This window comes from Wasmannia auropunctata, unplaced genomic scaffold, assembly GCF_000956235.1.
Source record: "Wasmannia auropunctata unplaced genomic scaffold, wasmannia.A_1.0 LD335828.1, whole genome shotgun sequence".
Lineage (NCBI taxonomy): Eukaryota > Metazoa > Arthropoda > Insecta > Hymenoptera > Formicidae > Wasmannia > Wasmannia auropunctata.
The window spans coordinates 2,549,326-2,573,190 of NW_012027062.1; the positions used below are offsets into that span (position 1 = coordinate 2,549,326).

The following is a 23,865-nucleotide window of genomic DNA, read 5'->3' on the forward strand; positions in this document are numbered from 1 at the left end:
GAGAGAGAGAGAGAGAGAGAGAGAGAGAGAGAGAGAGAACATGTAACATCAAGGAATATGTGGAGGTTGTAAAGTTGTCATCTTGTCTGCTGTGATCAATGATCGGTTGCTTTTAATGGATTTCTACACAATTATTTACTGCGTGGCCTATTGTATTTTTGAAACGCGAGGTAGTAACGAATTTTCAATTAATTGCAACAAACAATGTCAATGAAAAATATAACAGCACCGTATATCGCTACGTCATTTAGGAAAACAATGAAAGCATTGGTTTATTGTTATACGTCATAATTGAGCCGTAATCATTTTATATTTTTCCATCGAATTGGAGCACGCAAAAAGATACCGTTTGTTTCCCGCGATTCCCCCGCGATGGCGCCGTTGCCAAAAAAAGAAAAAAAAAAGTATAACAATGATACACGCACATTACACGCACTCGGTCGAGTACACGCGCGTATCCATATACACATGTCGGTCCGGCGTTCAACGACCGATAAATTAAGAGGCTTCCAAGCGTTCCGTCTATTATCAACAATCCAGAGAGCAAAATGATACGCGCACGTAAATCAAAATCTGCATGCGGGCGGGCGTAGCGTGAAATTTTGCGAACGTGACGGCATATGGGGCGGCAGCATATGCGCTCGTACACACATGTATATCGATCCGCAAGGGCCGGTAACGTCGCGTTATTTATCGCCCAGTGCCATAACGGTCGGATAAATAGCCGGTCGCTGTTAATTACGTTACGTGGGAACGCACTTCGTTCTCTAAGGTAATAACGGTAAAACGCCAACGGGCGGATTAGCATAATGTCATGACGTAAAAGTTAACGCGGCCCGTTAGCCAGCGTTTATGAGCCGGTTAAAGACATTCGGATGGCGCCATTATCGCGCTCTATTTGTATTTGTTCTGGCAAATATTTAGGCATAATCGCGCGCCCCTCCCCCACCTTTCCACCCTTCCACCCCCCCTTTTCTCCCTCCCCACCCTTCTCGCCGCCGTGAATTCGCGCTCGCCGCGCGGTTCGTCGAACATTCGTTCGAGCTTAACATTCGTTAACACGAGCGACAGTGCGTGCACTAGAATCTACGTGTGTGTGCTGCACAAAATGATTGCTAATTCGCATACTGATTTCAATGTTTCGATTAATTTTGAGGTGATTTTTTTCATAACGCGTTACATAAGTCGAACCAAGTTACAAATGACTAACTTAAAATTGTTCGCCAACTAAACTTTAATGCTGTAAACTAATTATTAAACTATTATAGGTTAAAAACCTTATTTTTCTCAATTGAATCCTAAGGAAACGTTATTCAAACGGAATTGAATATAATAAAAGTACTTAATACTTAATACCGCGAATTTACTTTATAATACTGAACGCTTAATAAAACTTAAGAAATAATGATATCTGATTAAATCGTTACGAACAAAAAATATATAGGTGTGAATAAAGCAAAGAATTTCGCTGAATTATAAACGATGAATTATAAACGGAATTTTGATATTCCCCGCAGAGACGCGTGAATTTTCACGGATGACATGCAGAAACATTCACGCGCCACCATCACCTTGCATTTCTGCACCATAAATCCCCGTGTGCGTGCATGGCTGCAGTTAATTAGCTGAGTTGATTGGTACCCACGGCTAATTACTGATGCACGTATGCTAATTAATGCGTAGATGATAGATGATAGTAGTCGCGTATAGAAGCGAAGAGTAATTGGGGGCCCTTTACGTGTAAATGCAACGCACTTAGAATCTTTCGTGATATTTTTACCAAGCTTTATCCAATTTTTTTTATTCAATCGCATACATTTAAGCATCATTATCTTTTAAAATGCATTACATGCAAAGTGCAATGTCGTTAGTATAGCCTTGACTGTTTGTAATATATTTCGACATTTCTAATTTAATATTGTATTTTAAAATTTCAGATTTTAATTTATGTGTGTATAATTACATGTTACATATCTTGAACTGACAATATTACATTCATAGCATTCGAAGGGAAGCGTTTAAAGGGAAGTCTCGCAAATTTCACGTGTATTTTTACACACGGAGATATTTCCAACCTTTTACCTTCGCGCACTGGAAGCGTGTTGGTAAACGTAAAATATTCCTACTAAGGAAACCGTGGAACCATTCTCGTTTCTAAACAAACGGAATGAAACGCGCGTCGACTGCTCGCAGTGCTCGCATCTCACAGTACCATTATCGAGCCCCTTATTTTTCCGCGAGATAATAAAGAGTCCGCGTTTCCTCCGGTTTAATATACGGTGGAAGCTCAGGGAAAATCAGGCCGCGCGCTGCCGGCGGCAACTCCGTCGCTTGATGGATGTGCGGCGTCGCGTATGGAGCTCACGCGGAAATTCAGTCCTGAGGCATCGTGGCGTAGCTACCTACCGCGCGCAGTTTTGCGCGCGATAAATAAGTTATATTACACGCCGCGCGGTGTTTTTCATGAATCTTTCATCGGCGGTGCGTTACAGCGGGAGGCGCGCGTCGATACCTCTCATGGCTGAATTTATTCACAAGCGGATAAGCCTATCGTTCCCCTGCGCGCGTATACGCGACACTGGAAAGTTGCAGCTATACTATGCACAACGCGAGATAATCTTAAAATATGCGTGAGCTCGTAATGCTTCAGTCGGAACAGGCATTGGCTGTAATTTCGCGCGAGTGCGTTCGCTCTGCTCATCATTCAGAAGCGGAACACGATAACCGATGATTTCCGATGTCATTACTTCTATCTTTAATGGTATCGGTAAATGCGCGAGTAATGTTAACGATTTCTCTTGTTTATCAGGAATGTGCATACATTTTAAAATAATAATAATAATAATAATAATAATAAATTTATACAAGCTATTTTAAAAAAGTGGAAACATTGTGTGTGAAAGCGTTAAATTACCAACTACTTACAGTTTATAAAAAGATATTACTGCTTTGCAATCGAGAGATTATATTTAAAATTATGTTATTTTTCTTATTATATTTTTATAATAAATAGGATAAATCTTAATATTTGCGATCGAGAGATATAGAAAGCTATAGGCATCTCCCTTTTGATAATGTTGGGTATTCATATCGCATATTCAGCGTTCAATGTGGCCAAATTGCTAGTCTATGACAGACGAATGCGTTCTGTATATTGATCAAATCAAACAATCATGTTTGATCCGCGTTAGGTGCGGTTATCTGATTTTCATTTCATGATTACGTCGAGTTGATTCTTCGTATTAGTCATCGCAACAGAATAGACATTTCAAATATTAAACGTAGGAAACATAAATATGAGCTTTTAATATTTCCGACAATCTTATGATAAATTATATGTATAAAAAAATTAAATAAAAATGAATCTCTTTTTTCCAGCGGCAAATTTCTTTCGAATTACGGCGCGTTCATGAACTTGCGCACCGCAAGTGTATTTTTACTCGTACGTGCGATAAATCTTGATGGAATCTGTAATAAATCGGAGCGGGTCTCTCTCTCTAACCTGACAGAATTGGGTTGCGTTTTCAATATTTAAATAAAGCGATCGCCGACAAGCAGATAGGAGAAATTCGACAGAGAGTGACGCGCGTTCGTATTAGATACGACGACATTACGTTAATGGTATTACCGTGAGAAGTTTTGCTGCGCCATCGAATGTCGATACCGCATTATCGGGATGGACAGCGTTCTGCTACGGCAGACGCAACCTTTGATTTATCTTTGAGCAAAGTCACGAAGATGTCAGTTTTCAGATATTCCATCCGCAATATTGAATCTCAGTTATTTTCAGATATACTATGAAAGTAGAGATGCTTTCATATATTTGTATATTCGTAAACTAGGTAGTATTATGTACATCTCTTACATATATATACATATAATAGTGCTACTACTATATTATATTAAAAATAATATTAATTTAAATGTATATATAAAGAATTTAATAGAAATATATCAATACACACAAAATCAAATTTTAATTAAATGAAAATTGGCAGTATATTTTACAATTAAAATAATTTGTTTAATAATATATATTTGGATAAAATATTCTGAATGTATATAAAATAGGTTTTTTAATAAACAGTTTAAGTACAAATTAATTTATATATTTATTATAAATGATATAGGTTTTTTTTATATTTAAATAAATTTCTCTATGATAAAACAGATAATAAAAGAATTATCACACATGAAAGAGTTGCGCACTGAAAGATTGTCTATGTAGTCCATTTAGATAAATGGTTAATATAGTCTGGTATGTACACAGCGTGCCAATGTATCCTTTTCGCTCCGCCAAGCAAAACGTTATATCCCGTAGGAAGTACTGGAAAGGGACTCAATTTGGCTAAATCTTGGCGGGCGGTAAATCTGTGCAAATCCGCTGATACGACGCGGGGACTAAAGGCCGTAAATTCGGGCGCGCCAAGCGCGCGACGTACACCAGTGTACCGTAAACGTAAATAATCGTTATCAACGTGCCGCTGTAACGAGGTAATACGACATTAATACCGGAATACTCGACGCGCATTTGCACGGTGCCGATTTTTAATCTGTTCGAACCGAAGCGCTTTGGATCGCTCTCGAAACGAATATAAGTCCCATTTTTATGAGTTCACATTCAATCCGAGACATATGTACAATCCACAGTTGGATTTTGAATAAAAATTTGGAAGTTAAACATAAAGCGAAAAAATATTCGCCAATTACTTTGTCCGACGCAATATATTCAGAACGTCGGTGTTTGTTGCCAAAAATACATATTTTTTGACCATTTTTAATATTATTTTCTCCTTGAGGAAATTCTTTCAAAAATGTTATCCATATTTATCACAACTTCTTTTACTTATCCCTAAATGTGATCAAATATTAAATCCGCAATATTTATTCTTAAATATCTTGGTAGCTAAATTTTGAATTAATATTCTGGATTAAAATCGCATATGCATATCAGATGCATTTTTAATCAAATATAAGTCCATGAAATCGTGGATTGATTTAATTGATTTTAATCGCTCCCAGGCCGATTGAAACCACCTCACTCGAACAGGCTATTCATATCTGAATGCACCCCGAGTGTACAACATATGCGATAGGAACAAGATTTTTTCAACGTGGACGCACTCGACGTAGTACATACAACGCAGCGTTCGCGAGATCAATTCCATTATAGGCCGCGGCGGGTAAATAACACTCACGCATAAAACACATCAGACCGACGCTATGGGATTTGCAGAGTACAGTGCATCGAAATCCCATCGCAAATTGCCGCGCCGATCCAGGGCCCCTCTTTCTCTCTCTCTCTCTCCCCTTCTCTTTCTCTCTCTCGTATCGTGCGCACACGGCAATACGATCAAATCAAGCGCAATCTCCAAATCTGCTAGAGCACTGCCCCGGAGTGCCTATTCGGAGGTAGAGGCCGACGGAACGCGGCTTCGTGCTTATCGCCGATGGAACACGTGGAGTAAAATCCACTGCGTCGCACCGCACGCGCGGGGCAACCCCGTCGGGGTTGCGGAAGAGGGTCGTCGGGGGCCAGGCAAGGGGGGTCGGTCGACGGGCTCTCTCTCCCGGCGCAAAGCCTCCAATCGATACAGCTTCCCTCCTCGCCGCTGGCGCGTCTTCCCCACGTCGGGGATGCGTCGCGGAGAGAATGAGAGAAAGAGAAAGAGAAACAGGAAAAGAACGAAAGAGAGGAGAGAAAGAGAGAGAGAAAGAGAGAAAGAGACAGATCTACCTGTTAGACTCGTCGATCGCATCGAAAACCAATACCGGATACGTGCGCGCGAGACTGCTGCATCGCAGTGACGCGCCGTCGTCACCGCCGTTGTTGTCATCGTCGTCGTCGTCGTCGTCTTCGTCGTCTTCGTCGTCTTCGTCGTCTTCGTCGTTGTCGTTGTCGTTGTCGTTGTCGTTGTCGTTGTTGTCGTTGCCGTTGCCGTTGCCGTTGCCGTCGACGTTGCCATCGCCGGCGGCGTCGTGCAACGTCGTCCCTCCGCTGCTGCGGCCTCCGCAGCGGCTTTGTAATTACCGTGCCCCTATCGGTCGAAGGAATCATCCGCACATCGAGAGACGTGTATGCGTATGGCAGCGACTGCGAGAGAAAGCGTGAATGGACTCCGGTAATGGCCGGAAAGTAATTTGCGACTTTTGTGCGCATTGAAATTTCGCGCTTTTCTCTTCCTCTATATATTTCGTTCTTTTTTTTTTTAATTTTATTTCGCGCCGGCCATCGACGCTCGTTGGAAAATGCCGAGGCGATTATTGCCACCGCATGAATATCTCTCCCCTACGCTTTTTCATTCCGAAAAATGCGTAGATACTTTTTTCATTTCGTTTCATTTAAAGCAAAAATCAAACGCTTTGATTAACGGTAATTCACCGATTTTATGCGATAAATTCGCTCTTTCCTACGGGGCGTATATTCATGATTCAGCAGTTTAAATTATGCACGAATACGCCTCGCAAAAAAACGGTTGTGCCGACAAATGTAACATCTTGAGTGATAAATATGACGGTGGCTTTTTGAAAGTATCCGTCAAACGCGCTTGCACATTTATGTGTAAATAGAGATACATATATACAATGTAGTACTTTAATTAATTAAATGCATTCGAAAGAACGGCCGTTACATGGAAAACTATTTTACGTGAAAGTGTTCAACTTCGTTGGTCTACCTCCCATTCTGTAACTTCTAAAACTAATTAAGTTAGGGTGGGTCAGTTTAGAACTCTCTTTATAAAGCGCGCAACTTTTCCGGCCATGTCTAACTTAACTTATCCCTAATCAAGTTGCGGTTTTAGGTGACATAAAAATAGTAGGGTAAAACGCATATAGCACATTTACCATATTTGTGTATACACTACTTCCAATTTCGCTTTCAATAGCTATTTTGTTTTTAGTTTACTAATTATTTTTCGTGTTAAAATGTATAAAAATTGAATTACCTACAGATTATGTATTCATATTATATTTTATAATGTTATCCGTATATACGATTAAATGCCATTTCGCTGCTAAAAATATACTTTTAGATTTTTTAAAGAATTTAGATAGATTTATGCGAGAAACATCCTTTTCTACGCATTTTAATACATCATTACTTATATATTTTACTAATTTATTATTCATTCGCAACATCTTGAAAAGCAATTTTAAAGCTTAGACACGTTTTGCGGATTAACCTCGTATGTATTCCAATTGCTGCCAACGGCTGCACCGGCTACGTGCCAAGGAATAACGGCGGAACTACCACCTGTCAGTCAAACGTTGCGACAGTTGGACCGAAGCGATTAGCGCCGCAGTAGGTGCACGTTCGATATCGGTAATTGTGCAGGGCGCCTGTGCCCGCCGCCGTGTGGGTGAGACAGCAGCAGTCGCACGGATTTTATGTTTTCGTTAATCGTTCCGGGGTTTCGCGCGCGCGCTCTCTCTCTCCCGGAGATCCATCGCGTTCATTAACAATCCGTAACGACGGGTTAATTTAACGGACGGCGTTCGTAATCCCTGCACCGGCGGGCTGGTGCGCGCACGCGATTCGTTAAAAGCGCGATATTTCACAAAGTCATCCGGACGCTCTATATCATCGGATATATGTATGCATAAGGAAAGAGCAAAAGGTACGCGAAAGTTCCTCCAATTAATTACGAGGTACGATCTCGGGCGTAACGTGTTTACCTCGGAATCCACATCAGAAGAAGTTGACGTTTATCCAAGCCATGTTCTTAAATTAATGACGCTAAACAAATATTTTTATTCCATGGTCGTTTAATGAAGCGTACCCCTTTTTTTTGTCACGAGCACGAGTAAGGGCGTTACATCGAGGGAGCAAGGTGTGAATTTATGGATCAATGATAATCAAAAGACTCGAGTGAACTCTCGCATTTAATATCCAAGCGCAACAAAAAGAAGATTAGGGATGAAAATTATGATTATTTTTAGTGGTATTTTGTGATAAATGTTGCATTAATACAGGGTGTCCCATTTTGTATTTGACAGTCAAATATTTGGAAATCGCGAGGTTTCAAAGAAAAATGTTTCAATCAAAAGTTGTAGGGTTTCGGGGGATATAAGATGATAACATTGGTTTGACCCTGAGTGGCGCTGTCAAGGTCAGGTTAAGGTCACTTTGAATTTTTTAAATGGAACCCTCCATTTTTCATTGCATATTCTTGTAGCTTTATAACTTGAGATTTACTTAACCAAAAAACATTTTATCTATGTGTTTTGGAAAGCTCTCGAAATAAGCTACAAGAATATGCAACGAAAAACGGGGGTTCCATTTAAAAAATTCAAAGTGACCTTGTCCTGATCTTGACGACGCCACTCAAAATCAAATCAATCATCATAATCATCTTATGTTTCCCTCGAAACCCTACAATTTTTGTCTGAGTGAAACATTTTTCTCTCAAACTTTGCGATTTCCAAATATTTGACTGTCAAATATAAAATGGGACACCCTGTGTATGATCATAATTTTTAACAATTCTATAATCATTAATTATACAATATTAATTAATATTATGATACTCAATTCTAATTATCTTGATTGTACCTATCGTTTCTTGAATTAGACCTTTATAATTGGTATTTTACATTAATGATAAAGTAATACAATTCATCAGATATTATTTTGAATAATAATTAATCAACATACGGGCGTGAATATTGAGTATGTATCAATCATACAACGTATAATCTTTCATTAATCTTATTTTTGCAAACCTCTTGGTGATTGTTTAAAAAAAAAAAGTTAATTAGTAATACTTGAGTTAAAGTGACATTTAGAAAAACGAGAAAACATTTGAAACGGTGTGCACGGCAAGGCCAGAGTCCAGTTGATCTAATGAAAAATTCGACGCTTTATAAACGTATCGCTAGAATCCGTTTGATCAAAAAGTCCGAAAGCGTTCACTAGCGCGTTTAAATACCCTTCTGGTATACTCGACGAGCGCGGGCCGTACGCGCGCGAGCCGTACGCGCGCGCCGCGCGCGCGCATCTGTGCCATTTGTGTGAGGCATTTGTACGTGTCACACAGCGGCTGTGCACATCATGGAATTAGGGCTATGTTACGCGTGACTGACGTGACTGTCAAACGTAGCGACAACGGGATTATAACCATTAGCGTCACGTATTTCGCCGACGCTGATAATTGCGCTACGCGGCGCGCAAAATTATCGCCACACGGCTTTGATGCTCTGCCTCAAATCGTTCAATAGATGCACTCGAATCTGCATACGTGCACGAATCGTCGCGTTCACCGTTCCGTGCGGCCGTATGCGACTGAGGGGATTCGATCCGAGGAAGCGATAAGCCCATTTCGCTAAACTCTACAAGGGAGGCACCAAACGTACTGATTTTAAAATTGTTTTATTACTTCACAATGTCGTAGGATGTACATTTCTGAATTGCTTACTCTCAATTTTTCCAAGTGTCTCACATATAAATATAGCGATACTTCATATTTATCTTCTCTCTATGAATAGAAACTAGAGTTTCGTTATTTTTAATTAGAAATTTTATTATTGAACATATAGTTCTATATAGCTGAGCTACATATATATGAGCTATTTGGAAAAAATTTTTTTTCTAAAAATATATTGAAGCTTATAATTGTTCTTTGCTAAGTCTTTGGTTGCTAATCAAACAATTGTGCAAGAACATGTGTCAATATTTATAAAAACCCATGTTTTCAACGAAATTATATATATTTTTGCAGCGTCTTATTTCCATTTTTAAATAAAACTATATTTACAGAATTATATATATTTTTGTTTAATAAGCAACGGGGTCGACTGCAATGTTGACGCACGACGGAAGAAAATGCATGGCAGAATAAATTTGTAAGGGCGCGGGGCACAATTTCTTCCGAGAATATTCCGCGGAGAGTACTGAAAGATTTAACCGCCGGAATAATTCGTCCGAGACGACCGCGCAACGATCTCGTTAGCGCGTTAGTTTTCTTTCGCAAACACACGCGCAACACCAGGGAAATATTTATGGTGGTCTATAGATTATCGGGTTATCCCCTAGATCTGAACAGCCGCGGTCGGCGCCGCGGGCAAACAGTTTACCAGTGCGCCTCGCTATTTTTACCCCCCCCCCCCTCTCCCCTCGAAACCGCGCGGTGCGACACATTAAACGGAATCGCCAATGGTCTCGCCGCGGCGCGGCAGCGTTTAGCGTTTACCGACACCGCGCGCTTGTAATTCCGCGCGTTTGTTTACGGTCGAGATTTTGTTTACAATCGTACTAACGAGATCCAGAATGAAAGGGCCGATTCCCCGGCGGTGTGATGGCGGTGAATCGCGTTTTGCGCGCGCGAGATGCTCTAAGCGTTTCCGTCCGAAAATCCCCGCTGGGCTTTATTGGAGTGCGCGCAGTGATATTTAAACGACGAACACTAGCGTACACGCGCCAGTGTGCTATCCGGCGAATATTTGTAGGTTACTCCTCGTGCTATTTGCACGTGCGCGCGTATCCGGACGAGGATAGAGAAGCGTCCCGGGTAGAGACGTGACGAGGGCCCCTAGGGTAAGAGCGACAAGGCGGTTCTCGCTTCTCTTCGGCAGGAAAGCCACGAGTCCAGGGGATCGTAAATATTGCCCATCGACACGCTGACGCGATCGGTTTACGGCACATCCCGTATACAGCTTGACGGTGTGTTCTATTTATTTTATTCAACGGACAACCGCGCTTGTACGGATTGCTTTTGCGTGCGGCTCGCGAGAGACGGTATGAATTACAGCGACAAAGAAGGCGCCTGCGTTGCAGGTAAAATCCAATCGGCACAAATTGCGAAATACGCGTGCAAAAACATTGGACCGTGATGTATACACACATACACACACACATACACACACGCGTGTATACATATGTATATAACGCGGTGAATCCACAACCAATATGTGCAAATATTTCTTAGCTGTGCTTCATACCATGCGTTCACTTTACAGATATTCGCCAAGCTAATACGACCCTCACTTTGTGTGGATGAAATAACGAATGACGAAATAACATTGCTTTTATTGTACATTTATTGTGCATACATAGGAGTACGGTTGGTGAGATTCGTTAGAAAATTTGATTATAAATGTTGCATATTTGTGTTTGTCGAATATCTTGGCAAAGTGTTATGAATTTATGAGAACCTTTTGCTTTTTCTCTGTGAATAAAAAAGAAGCATATCGTATTATTAGATATTATTTATGGGAGATTATTATGTACATTCTCTTATTTAAGTACAATCTTTAGACTGTTTTTTATAAATATAAATATTGCAAATCAACACAATTTGAAAACCTTATATCTAATAATACCAATAAGAGCAATAAGTTATTCTCTCAATATTTTAGTGACTTTCATTTTTTATATGCTAATGGAATCATCAATTATTATATTTATTGTCTTACAAATTTTTCTCTTATTTTTTAATCTACTTTTTGCTGTAGAGTACCTAATGCAATTTTCAACTTATGGTTTCATTGGAAAAATATATTGAGTTTTAGGATATAATAATACAGACGTTCCGTTCACAAAGTTCCGTTAAAACCGCGCGAAAATAATATCCTGCGGCGTAAGAGAGTAATTTAAGTAAAACAACATCACTTTTCCAATAGTTACACGCTCGGTTATTCAAAAGCAAGTGAGTATTTTAATAAAGTTTAAATTTTCGAATGCACTTGTGGCTGTAGTCGAGGGGATGTTACATCAAATTAATAATGACCGGAAAACTGTTAAACAGATTAATGACCATTAGTTTAATAAGTCATTGCTTTGGATCATAAACATCTATATGTATCAATTAGAAACTAAGGAGAAACTTATGCATATCAGGAACATTATTTTTTCATTATTAAAGCAATAACACATTATTATCTCAGATAACGATAAAAAGAACGTATTGGGTATTTATAGACCTCAATATTTTTTTTCATTCTATTAGGTGTATAATTATTGTTGTCGTTAACTATCGTCATATAGCATACTCAATTAAATAGCGATTGGCGATGCGCATTTCCGTGTGAGTGTGCCGTATTATAAATTTCGGCGACACTCTTCGAGAGAGGCCTGTCGCGTCAATTATGCTAAGATAAATCGCGCGCGGGATCGCGCGCAAAAAGTCGCCGATTTAACGCGCTTACGTCCGCGCGTAGACACGTATAACTTCGCGATCCTCGCGAGTTTTTGCGACGAGTTTCTTCCGCATTATGCGCACTCGCGCAAAAACCGTCGAGATCCTTCGATGTGGTGCACGTGCGTATGCGTGTGTGTGTCTTGTGTGTGTTCCGCTGCTAACTCTGTTTGCCGAGCTGTGCTCCACGTCGTCGCGCGGATCTCATTAACGTGCGACGTGCACACGCACGACTGCGGACCGAATATGGATGCGAGGAGCAAGAACGCGAGCAAACACCGACGGGGTTAATAAATATGAGAAGAGCGATTCGCTACTGTTGAAAAAAATTGTAGGACATTGATAATCGTCAATTCATGTATATCATATATGTATACAGTGTCTTTATATAAATAGTATAATAGTAAATACACTTTTTTTGTGTATAATTATGTCCTTTTATCGAGCATTTATAGCATTTAAATTGTAAGTAAAAGGAGACTTCTTACTCACTATCTGATCAAATCATGTTTTTACACAATAGTTTTCGTAAAATTGTAATTATATGCAAGTGATTGGTACAAGAAGTTATATTTGTAAAAGAAATTGTTATTAAAGAAAAATATTAGTTATTATGTGTATAATATAATATAATACAATACGTGATTACTATTATATTGTGTATACTAATATGTTATAGAAAAATCTTTTTTCTATGTTAATAAGTTTCACTGTATACGTATATTTTTTGCTAATTATATATACTGTCAGATATAATTTTATTTAATAATTTCCATGAAGATTTGATAAAAAATTTAGAACTATTAAAATTATTAAATTATTACGAGAAATTATGCAAATAATAACAGTGAAGTTAAAACTCGTAAAACGCGTAAAAGTATTTACATATAAATGGCTTAAAGCAATAACACTCTAAGCCATGTACGTGACATAAATTTTGGAGCAACTTGATAAGGGAAAAAGACGAATTATTAATGAGATTTAATATATTTTTAAAAATTAATATCTTAAAATGAACTCTGAGGAGAATGACACTTTAGACCTTTTTAAAACTTTAATCAAATTTGTAAATAAGAGTTTTTTGGTATTTTTTCGTGAATTTTAATACATTATTATTTTAGGGTATTCATATATGTATAAAATAATTTTATAACTAAAAAGCTTTAATAAGTAATTCACGAGGTATAATCATGAATAAATGATTTTATATTGATAAATTTTTCATTTTATTTTTGTTACTGAATAGTGTGAATAGAATTGTATAGGATTAAAATTTTGTTTTCATTTTTAATTCTCACGACCAGAAATAACGGGCAATAATATCAATCCAATTAAATAAATTGGCACGTGTTTTATTATTTATTCTCAACTGATTATTTGCTTTTATCAAGTATTGAATTATTTAGTTAAATTTCAAATAATTTAGTATTTACCAAAATTTACATATAATTGATATTTGGGTAGATTAATCTTTCTGCTATATACCAAAAAGCCATGATATTTACTTGAACGTAGATAAAAGCGTTATTCCGTGATACTTTTCTTACCGAGACCGCGAGCGTATGAATCCTTGCGGACTCGTTAGAGCGCAATTTAGGTCAGTCCCTATGGATCGATAGCGAGATCTCGTGTATTTCAGTCCGAGCAGACAGTGGTCTGATTAATCCCTTTGCACACGATCGCGCAATCTCGCGATCTCGTTACCGATCGTTCTCGTCGTGGCGCATACCGTTAAACTCGGGAGTCCGAATTAAGATTCAAGAAGGTTTGCCTCCTTGATTCGTCCTTAGATCCCTCCTTTTCTCCCCCGAGACTCCGTTTAAATCCGAGTTCACGTTCTGCTTAAATTCATGAATACGAGCGGGCCTCCGGCGCGATTATGCTCGGCGAAAACTCGTCGCGCGATCGCGTCGCTGAATCACTACGCAACGCGGACAAAGCGACGTCGGGAGTTCAGCGACGAAGGTTCAACAGGTAAGAATACCCGGACGCATACCTGAGTCCGCACGTTCCGGTTCCCAAGCGACTCAGAGAGCGACAATGGCGTATCTACGACGGGGGTGCTTTACGATCGGCACAGGTAGTATGTCTACGGTACGAAAGCGGGGCAGCCGAAACGGTGATAAAAAAAAAAAAGAAAAAAGGAACGGATCCAAGAAGAGTAGAGAGAAAAGGAAGAAAAAAAGAGCAAGGAAATCTGGACGGGACAGGTTCTCTTCTCCGGGCCGGACGACATTTGATATCCACGTGAATTGTTACGTAATTTATTTCTTGCGGATGTCCCGAGGGCGAGTGCGTGTCTGTCTGTCAAAAAAGTATAAAATTACGCCCGCGATACTTATTAAAGATTTGATATCATCGTGTCATTAATTAGATATCCTTAGTTTTTGGTGGTATTGGTATACCACTATATATATCCATATCCACATCTGTATCCGATGTCTCACCTGTCGATAATAAAGGAGATATTAAGTTGCTTTAATGGTGCCGATAAATTAGAGAGCTTAAAAATATCGAGAGAAATGACGAATAATATTTTTGTCGATGTTGACTATTTATAAAGTAAAAGATGTAGATCATGTAATTATTTTCTTCCTCAGTCTATTTCATAATTCAATTTCACCAATATAATATCTTACATACACAATTGTAATTAATGATTTCAAGATTGCGATTTGTTGTTGATCATTTTCGTTCCTCGTACTTATTCAATTTCGGGCGCTCTCGAGCAAACATAGCGGTATTTCTATTTAGGAAATATATTTCGTGACAAGAGGATTGGCGAAACCCTACCAGTTACGTCTACCTTTCCTCTCGGATTTAAGGACGTTGCCTGCCTTTTTCCCCAGTGCGGCATTCCATGCCTTGAATTTAAGATGGGCAGCGGATGGCGGGGCCAAGAAGGTTAACGCGATTTGTAGTCCTGCTTGTATCTATGGAATTTTAGGGCTTCGTAGATTTCTACGCGGGGAATTGCGGGGAGAAAGTAAAACTCGTTTAACGATGTTGCCGAAGAGCGCTTTTATTTATTTTTGCCCGGGGTGTTTTACGTGCTTAGTGTAACTCCAGCGTTCAGCCACCGTAATCTCTTAACAATCAAATACAATGCGTCTAATTCAATGTACAATACATCATCATTCGAACTTGGCCAGATGTAATATCGATTATATTTAATTAAAATAATTTGATAATCAGTTATATTTCGTAATATTAATTTCGAGAATTCGTCAAAGTATTAAATATATTTATAAATATTGTACTGATGTTTCCTTGAAATATGTTTTGAGATAAGTTCGCAGCTCATTTGTTGCGTAGTTTTTCGCAGTTTTGAATTTTGAATACCTCCACTCGTCATCACATGAATCACAATCCCCCCATCTCTCGCTGTTCTCGTATTCAAATTCCGACTCTTCCGCGTACCGTTTCCTGTTCTGTATTTCGATTCTTGGCCGATTCTCAAGACCGAAATCCGCTTCGTCTAAATCAGCCGTAACATATTTCTTGAACGAAAACAAGCTGCCACTTTGTTCAGAGGAACTGTTTCTGCGTTGGCCTTGTAATAATCCACGGTAACTTAAGGCGTAAGGCTCAGATGTCTGAATTAGGAACGCGTATTATTTTACGTCCCTATGCTCGTAAACGAAGAGCGGCGTGAATAGCGGATATATTTTGAAACTTAAATGTGGCGGGTATCGTTGCGATAACGTTGTTTGTACGATTTAACAGCCGTTCGTGCTAGAAATTCGTTGGACGACGGTCGTCACGCTTTAACATTTTGCGACACTCTGTAATTTGATATCGTGCATCGTCTATCGCGAGATGAAATTAAGCGGAATATGTTGAAAAGCCTGTATCGATCACGTATCGATCCCGGTTAGTAGAGCAGCCGTTTTACCTTGCCATCATGTTAATCCCTTCCGACACGTTGGACAGTTGCGGAGGTGAAAATCTTAACCGGTATCTTACGAGATGCATATCTCGCATTGGTAATCTGTCGTTGTGAATCAGAATCTGTTTCGCCATTGAGATCGTCTTTCCTGATACCCTAGTTAGTTGAGCTTTGCTCGAGACAGCTCAAGGAGGCCCACATTTACCGAAGTCACCCTTCGTTACCGAAATGATACCATACTCTCGAATAACGTCGAGACACGTATAAGATACTTTATTTTATATCGAGTGAACGTTAATGATGCATTTTGAAGTATGAGATTTAGATTTAAATTCCGTTTCGGAAGCAGCATGTGTATGATACGCGTGTAATGATTAATTCGAAGATATCGCTACAGATAAAAATCAAACGATTAATGTTAAGTAATTTAAGTCTAAGTACATGGGACATCAGATAAAGTGTAACACGAAATACAAGATTACTACAATATTTTAATAGCGTATATATTCCGGACATTAATTACAATTCAGTATTTTATTATTAAAAAAATTGAAGTTGTAAAATAAACAGTCTGCATCTTAATGATTAGAAATTGGCCAATGTTATTTCGTAAAGTTCGTACGATCAGGTACATATGCACTTATGCTTTGTGTTAATTTATAATTTATTATTAATAACAATATTTTTACTGTTACTCTTTTACTGATTTTATCTTTCGATTTGTAAATATATATATATATATATATATATATATATATATATATAAATATACCTATATATATATTACTGTAATTAGTCGATGTTGATTAGTAATAACAAATTTTAATTATTACGCAATTGTTATATACATTATTTAATTTTTTCGAATTATTAAATCTGTCATAAAATATTTGAAATTGAAAAATGAAATTTGTTTTTGATTTGAACGAAAACGTAACTGAAGAAATGAAAAAGCATGAAATTTTGGTATTTAATGATAATTTACAAGGAATATATAGGGTATATCTGTAACACTTTAATTATTTTGTTAGTTTCCGAGAACTATATAAACGAACGACATAAACGTTCGACCTTCGGCGCTCGCTTTTCGCGGAGCTTCGTACGTACGTCGCGGCGTATTGTTTACACAAGGTTGTCGCGCTATCATTCGTACTGTAAGATTCGAGCGAGCAGATACTGTCGAGGACAACTGCTCCATTATTAACCTTCGAAATACGATTGAGATAAAATTGAGAGCAAACGTGATTGCTTTCCATTAGCGACTATATCGACTTATGGACTCTCTTAACTTCTGCGTTTCGCAAAAACATCGCCGGGTTTTGTAAACGCAGCGACTGTATTTTAAAATAGATATATCGCAATATGTATTTATTCGTAATTAAAATCGAAGTATTAATCGAAGTAGCAAGTTAATCATGTTTATACGGAGGCTATAATTATTCCTGTAATAAATTCGAATGTTTCTCATAGCGCACTTTGAATTAATTTAAAATGTTAAATTAATTGAATGCCGCGAATGTAGAACAAATTGACTTCAAATAGAATGATGATTTACAATGTATTTAATTAGTCAATTAATTAAATTTTAACATCCATCGATTGTGTAGCATAAATTTGGCACGCATTGGTGATTTGTTAACCACTTTCGCCGTTCGAGCCTCATCTGTTACACTAGTTAGCGAGACGTCGCGGATCACAGTTCCGTGCAATTGTTTCCTCGCGTTTCACCCTATTCTTTCGTCACAATAGAACGTGCAGCGCGTATTTGATTAAAGATTAATCTACATCTATTGTAATGTCTATCGTACGCTCTTTACGATGCTCGTAACGCTCATCGTATTAGCTCATCGTACGAGTTGACAATTATTTATCCATGAAAACGATACATTACGACGCAACAGATTCCCTATTTCGCTATTGTCTGTTCAGATTGCGATTTATATAGACAGACATTTGTTTACGACAACTTTTTCCTTACGACCACAATCACTTACGATCGCAATGTTACGATAGATGTAGATAGACCTTAACGTCGGAAATGCCGTGCAAAGTGTCGCGTGATTGTAATTAACCGTGTTTCTGCGAGTGAGTGTTGTACGACTGTAATGAAGGAACCTGAAAGGAGGAGGAGACCCGGGAGGTATTCGGCGTCAACGGAGCAACCATAAGGTAAGTTTATTATTTATTTATTATTTGATTACTCTTGAAAAATTGTTTTTGTCCGATATTACATAATTATTTTATCAAATATTCTTTTTCAAAAAAGGAGAAATAAAGAATTCATTGTGTTGAAATTATTTTGGAAATTTTTATTTTGGGCGTTGTAATAATTTAGATATATTTGTAGTTTACAAAACAACGCAGTTGTGCTATAACTCTGCTGCTGCGCATCGTATCGATAAGTCAAATTATTTTTTTATTTTTAATTTGTGGCAATGAATCAGTGATAACGGCCGGTATGTACATGATGTATAATGAAAAAATCGAATGAAGAAAAGTATTACTGAGAAATTTAATTCTCGCATAGATCCATTACCTTAATAGTTGGAATAACAGATCGGTTACTATAATATTTAATTCTGAAATTTATAATAATAATAATTTTAATGATAACTATTATATAAGATTTTTTAAAAATGCAATGAAAAATATCATAAATTTTATCATATTATTTCGTCAATTTTAACTTAAAATTTATAAATATGTTATTGTTAATATCTTAAATTTATTATATAAATAATTGATGAAAAATAGGAAACAGTAAAATTTTAACAATTACAAAATACTAACATTTTAGAGCATCCTTCATGATGTACACATCTCATAAACAATAACGGTGAGAACAAGATATATACATATATATATATATATTGATGAGTTTTATGTATTTATAAAATAAATATTGATTAATATCTATAAAACTCGCAACATTGTTAAAATATTTGCGTGTTTTATTTTCCCTCTTCCATTTCTAAAATATTTTTTAAATAAAATTTGAGGTTTGCGTCTGGCTCTATATATAATTCTTCCAGGATTAAATTGCATAAATTGATGCGACAGAAAACAATAATCAGAATTTTTTTCGGTATGTAAATATTACAAGTATAGATCAAAGAAGAAATATCATATAATTACATGGTCTAGTCAAAGTAATTTATTTAATAGAAAATGTAATTATTACTTTTACTCTTGAAATGCTTCCATTTTGACCTGAATTTTTATAGTCTATCCATATAATCTATTTGTATTTATTGGTAGCTACTCTTGATGTTATCTGACAACAAAGTAAAATGACATTTTAATTAATAAATATTTCGTCGCAGAACAAGAAAGAACTTCTATATAGTTTATTGTAAATACCATACACGATAACAAACAATTAGTACGCGTGTAATGCAGTTACGAGCTTGACCGTATGGACTGTGTGCGCTACCATTGACTAACTTTGATTGCTTATAATTCGAAAGCTATTACGATGTCGACACTTTTGTTTAGAATTTTCGGTTTTAATTAATTTCCAGAATACGCTATTAAAATATCATATGATGGTTTTGAAATGTTCTCTATAGGGAATAACAATAGGATAACACAATTAAAAAGAGCTTTCTCATCTTCTTGTCGGGGAAGACTTTACTTAACTTTGTTTATTTCTTAATGTAACAGAAAATTAATTTTATTTGCTTGTTATTTATTAAAATAACGATAAATATTAAAAATCTGTATAATAATCGTTTGTTATAGAAATGAAAAGTAGATATTATAATATTTCTGTGTTTAAAACATTCTATATCACTAAATTATCGAAAAAAGCGTTTTGGAATAAAACCTTTTCAAGCAGATGAATATTATAATGCAAATTCTAGTTTCTTTGATATTTCTCTCTCTTTTGATATTTTGATATTTTAATATTTTGATATTTCTCTCTCTTGTATATTTAGATTAATAGTAACATAATTTCGTTAATCTTGTAATTGTTAAATCGATGTAGACGATAGATAAATGCATCTAACCAAGTTGAATACTTAATTAGATTTGCGATATTATATTCGTCGCTTGAAATCGGGCACGTTGGAATCTTTTGTCAAGGTTACGCAGTAATTTTAGTTTGGCGCATGCACCGGACGTTTTCACATCGGCGTGGAACAATAACACGTTGTTATTACATGCCTGCTCAAAATACATTTAACGAGCTCCAGCTGTTGCAGCATTTCGTCGGGTGATGGGGCTGCCCGGGAAATGAGACGAAATCATTTTCCAAAGTTTTCAGCAGCAGTTGAAATCAGTTGGAACTTTTTGATAACTCAGGTTGCCCATTACGACGATTATTTCGTCAAGCGATTTGCTTCGGAATGATGTCAATTCGCAAACCCTACCTACGTACGCTCGATTATCCAATTGACAGAATGCCCCATTAATCCATTAAGCTTTGTAAAAATAGATCGCGTCCGTGAAATCGCGTGACTTGATCCTTTCCGGTCCTGTGATTGCAATTGCAGTCACCATGTCTATTATGTCATATGCTAATTTGCATCATCAACATTAGTCCAGAACCATTCAATTTTCTGTATGATAATTGTGCGTTAGAAAAACTAGAAACAATTAAATTAAAGTAATTAGAAATTAAATGGAAATATGTTTCACTGATACGATTTTACTTGGAAGCGTTTTTTAAGCTCTGAGCACAATAGAATATCATATTTCATCTTATTTATCTTAAGTAGTACTAATTAATTTGCTCTTTAAGATATTTATGAATTGAACTTAATGAAATAATTGCATTTAATTTTAAGGAGCCGTATACTTTATCTATAATTTCCAATTGCTTCTGTGATACTTTTTTTGGTACGCTTTCAATGCAAGCATGCCGTTATATGCATAGTTTCTTTATATACCGCGTTATTTACGTGTTTATGGGTTACCTAGTTTGTACGTAACAAGCATTACGCGTAACTACCAAACTTGATACGGCGAAAGTAGATCGTAAAAAATTGACGATAATCGCCGAGCAATCGCAAGACGACGCGGTCAACGCCATCGTCTCTCGCGTTATACGTATACGTTCGCATCGTTAAGCTTCCATAACGAGCTTTGATTTTATTGATAGACCTTAAACGATTATTATGTCGTTCGATCGTCTTAGACCGGAGAAAGCAGGAGGGCCGGAGAGTAGGAAAGAGAGAGAGGGGAGAGAGAGAGAGAGAGAGAGAGAGAGAGAGAGACTTTAATGATCCTCAATGAGAGAATTTAAATTGCAGCGCGACCGCGTTCTGGTCGAGCCGAGAGGAGGACCGGATTGATAATGGCGAAGCGGAACGGGGAACAAGAAGCGGGTGGGGGGAGGGGGGGGGGAGTAGGAACGGAGATAACCAGTCCGAGGATAGTTTGACATGGATGATTTAACCGGTTTATCTACCGAATGACCGCGTAATTACCTATCCCGAGTCGGGACCAGATGTTTTAGCGCTCGCGGCATGGATAATTCACGCACTCTCCGACTTATGCTCGGATACTCAAAACACGTATTAAGTTTATTAGCCGTGTCAGTAAAGACTGAAATACTGTGTCTCGCGAGGGAAAAGGAAGACGCCGCGGATCGCGACTCGCGGCTCGATTACAGGCGTCAACATTTTTCCCGATGTCACTACCACTCGCGCAGCGGCGGTTCTCGGCGCCTGAGCGCAAGATTAGCGTTCAGCTCTTCCCTAGCTCATCCCGCAATCCCGACACCTCAACACTGAAATTAAACCGTCACGATCGTCGAGAGTTCTCGGTAACGTTGTCCCTCGGGGTGACGCGCCGCATTGCCAATACCTCACCCGGCCTCTCGATTTTCGGCCCCTCTCTCGTCGGAGCGAATCCCCAGTAGAATTCACGGACGCTCGCCCAATCGAGCCGATCGGGCGACAGACATCAAAGAGTATCCCGGAAGCGCAATTCCTCCACTTTACGTGTCCGAGCCGGCAAAGAGGTTGACTGATGCGAAGAGAAGAGGCCGGAATGGTCGAATCTCGGCGCGACTCGGATGCGAAATCAGGCGTATACGGCGTGTCACACGTCATCGTCGCGCCTTCCTCCGCGACGATTCGCGTCACGTAATTCGCGAAAGATTTAAAAGAATCCGTCGGAGTAATGCCGGTCCGTACTCCGTTCGGAGTAAAACATCCGTTCTCTGGCTCGTTCTGTACACCGGGCACGGCTTCAATTAAGCATCCCCGATATTCCTCGTACGTGCGTGCTCGTTTTGCTGCGTTTCCCTGATCGCACATAATTACGGATACTCACGAGACCTTGATCGAGTATCGCAATACCGATGCTTATCTCACCGACGCTCGACACTTCCGACATCGTTAGCTTCGATCGTGTTTTTTTTTCAGAAATAATTAAATTGATATTGCTTTCACTGATCTAATTAAGAATAAATAAAAGCAATATTGATATATCGCATGCTCCTCTATATTTGAACATCCGCACTCGTAAACAAGCGTGATAAATATTGCATGAATATAAAAGGATATAAACGCTATGAAATTGTAACAATTTTTCATGTAATTAAGAAAGGCACCTGCGTTGATATTTGTGATATTGGTGCGAAAGGAGAGAGAATCCACTGCGTTTTTCTGCCGAATTTAAGAATCTGTACACATAATTAATGTGTAATAATACAGCGACGATCCAGATGTTGTTCTTTTCGGATTTGCCTTTTCGCGTTTTCATCTCGCGCCCGGAGAACTCGAGTTTAGCATTGATACGGTTATCGTTACGACCGGCCGTTACGTTGGTACGGCTTACACCCGCGACTCTTCCTACTAACTTTGCGAATGCCGCACGCCTAATGACGCGTATCTTGGCCCGCGGCGCTATTCCGAGACGTTGCCTCATTTTTACGATTATTGGAATAGTCGCGCCCTCCGTCGTAAAAGTATAAAATAGAGGGGAAACTGCCGCCCGAGGTCTGCTGGCGATTTTAAGACGCGATCATTTCGAGTGCCTTTTCTTCAGCGAGCTGTTGTTTCTACTCTCGGTCTACTCTCTCTGTCCGTAAGATCGAGTCGATAACTGCAAGTTGACAGATGTAATTGCTGTGCAGTTTGCTCGCCTCGCCTCTTTATGATGATAAAATGTCATTTAACATTTTCTGTTATGAAATATTATTTCCCTTTAATAACCGTACAAATGTAGACATGCATAAATAAGTGTATTATATTATTTCTTGAATTCTTTAAGAGATTTATGGGATTCTGAAAATCGTTGAATTAATCGTTTAGCCACTTATTTGTTTGTTTATGATTTTTAAAATATTGTGTTTTATCTGATACTCTTATAAATAATGGACAGATGGAATGAACGAAGCCGATTAAAATGTTTACTTTGCAATATCAAATTGGATCAAACTGGATCATTTCGTTTCCATTTCCGGGAATTGTGAACTGTAACATCGTTTTCATGACTATTACATAATGTTACGTAACACAGTTATATTTATCAACGAAGTGTGTTGCGTCATTTTGCTGTAATCTTTATAAATTACTGCATATAATATTACCGTAATAAAATAATTCGTCTCGGCTGGAGACAACAGTATATCCCGATAATTAAAAAATATTGAGTGGAAATCTAATCAAAGGATACACAATAATAATTCTATATAGTGTGGTATAGATATAAAAAATATAGAGACGTCAGAATTATTTTGATACGTGAATGGATGAGGATCTGTACGCGATTCACGGCTTCCGTCGTACGCGTTGGGATACACAAATCACCGTCGCAGAGATACGGGTCTCTTGTATTCGCGCGGACGGTTCTCGTTGTCGTCGTAGCCATCGGAGGGGGCAGGATGGT

At 38.1% G+C, this 23,865-nt stretch overlaps 1 protein-coding gene across 6 annotated transcripts in view; it reads left to right on the forward strand.

Annotated features, from left to right (window-relative positions):
- The window catches only part of LOC105455960 (melatonin receptor type 1B-A-like), a 150,679-nt gene that overhangs the window by 39,250 nt on the left and 87,564 nt on the right, over positions 1-23,865 (forward strand). Inside the window, exons 1-2 of one of the 6 annotated variants that reach the window (XM_011699686.1) lie at positions 15,109-15,215; positions 18,037-18,192. The exons of 4 other annotated variants lie outside the window; for them this stretch is intronic. The gene's annotated coding sequence lies outside the window, so the exon portion shown is untranslated. Of the gene's footprint in view, positions 1-15,108; positions 15,216-17,824; positions 18,193-23,865 lie in introns of those variants that run through there. One more of the 6 variants, XM_011699685.1, reaches the window with a different exon arrangement.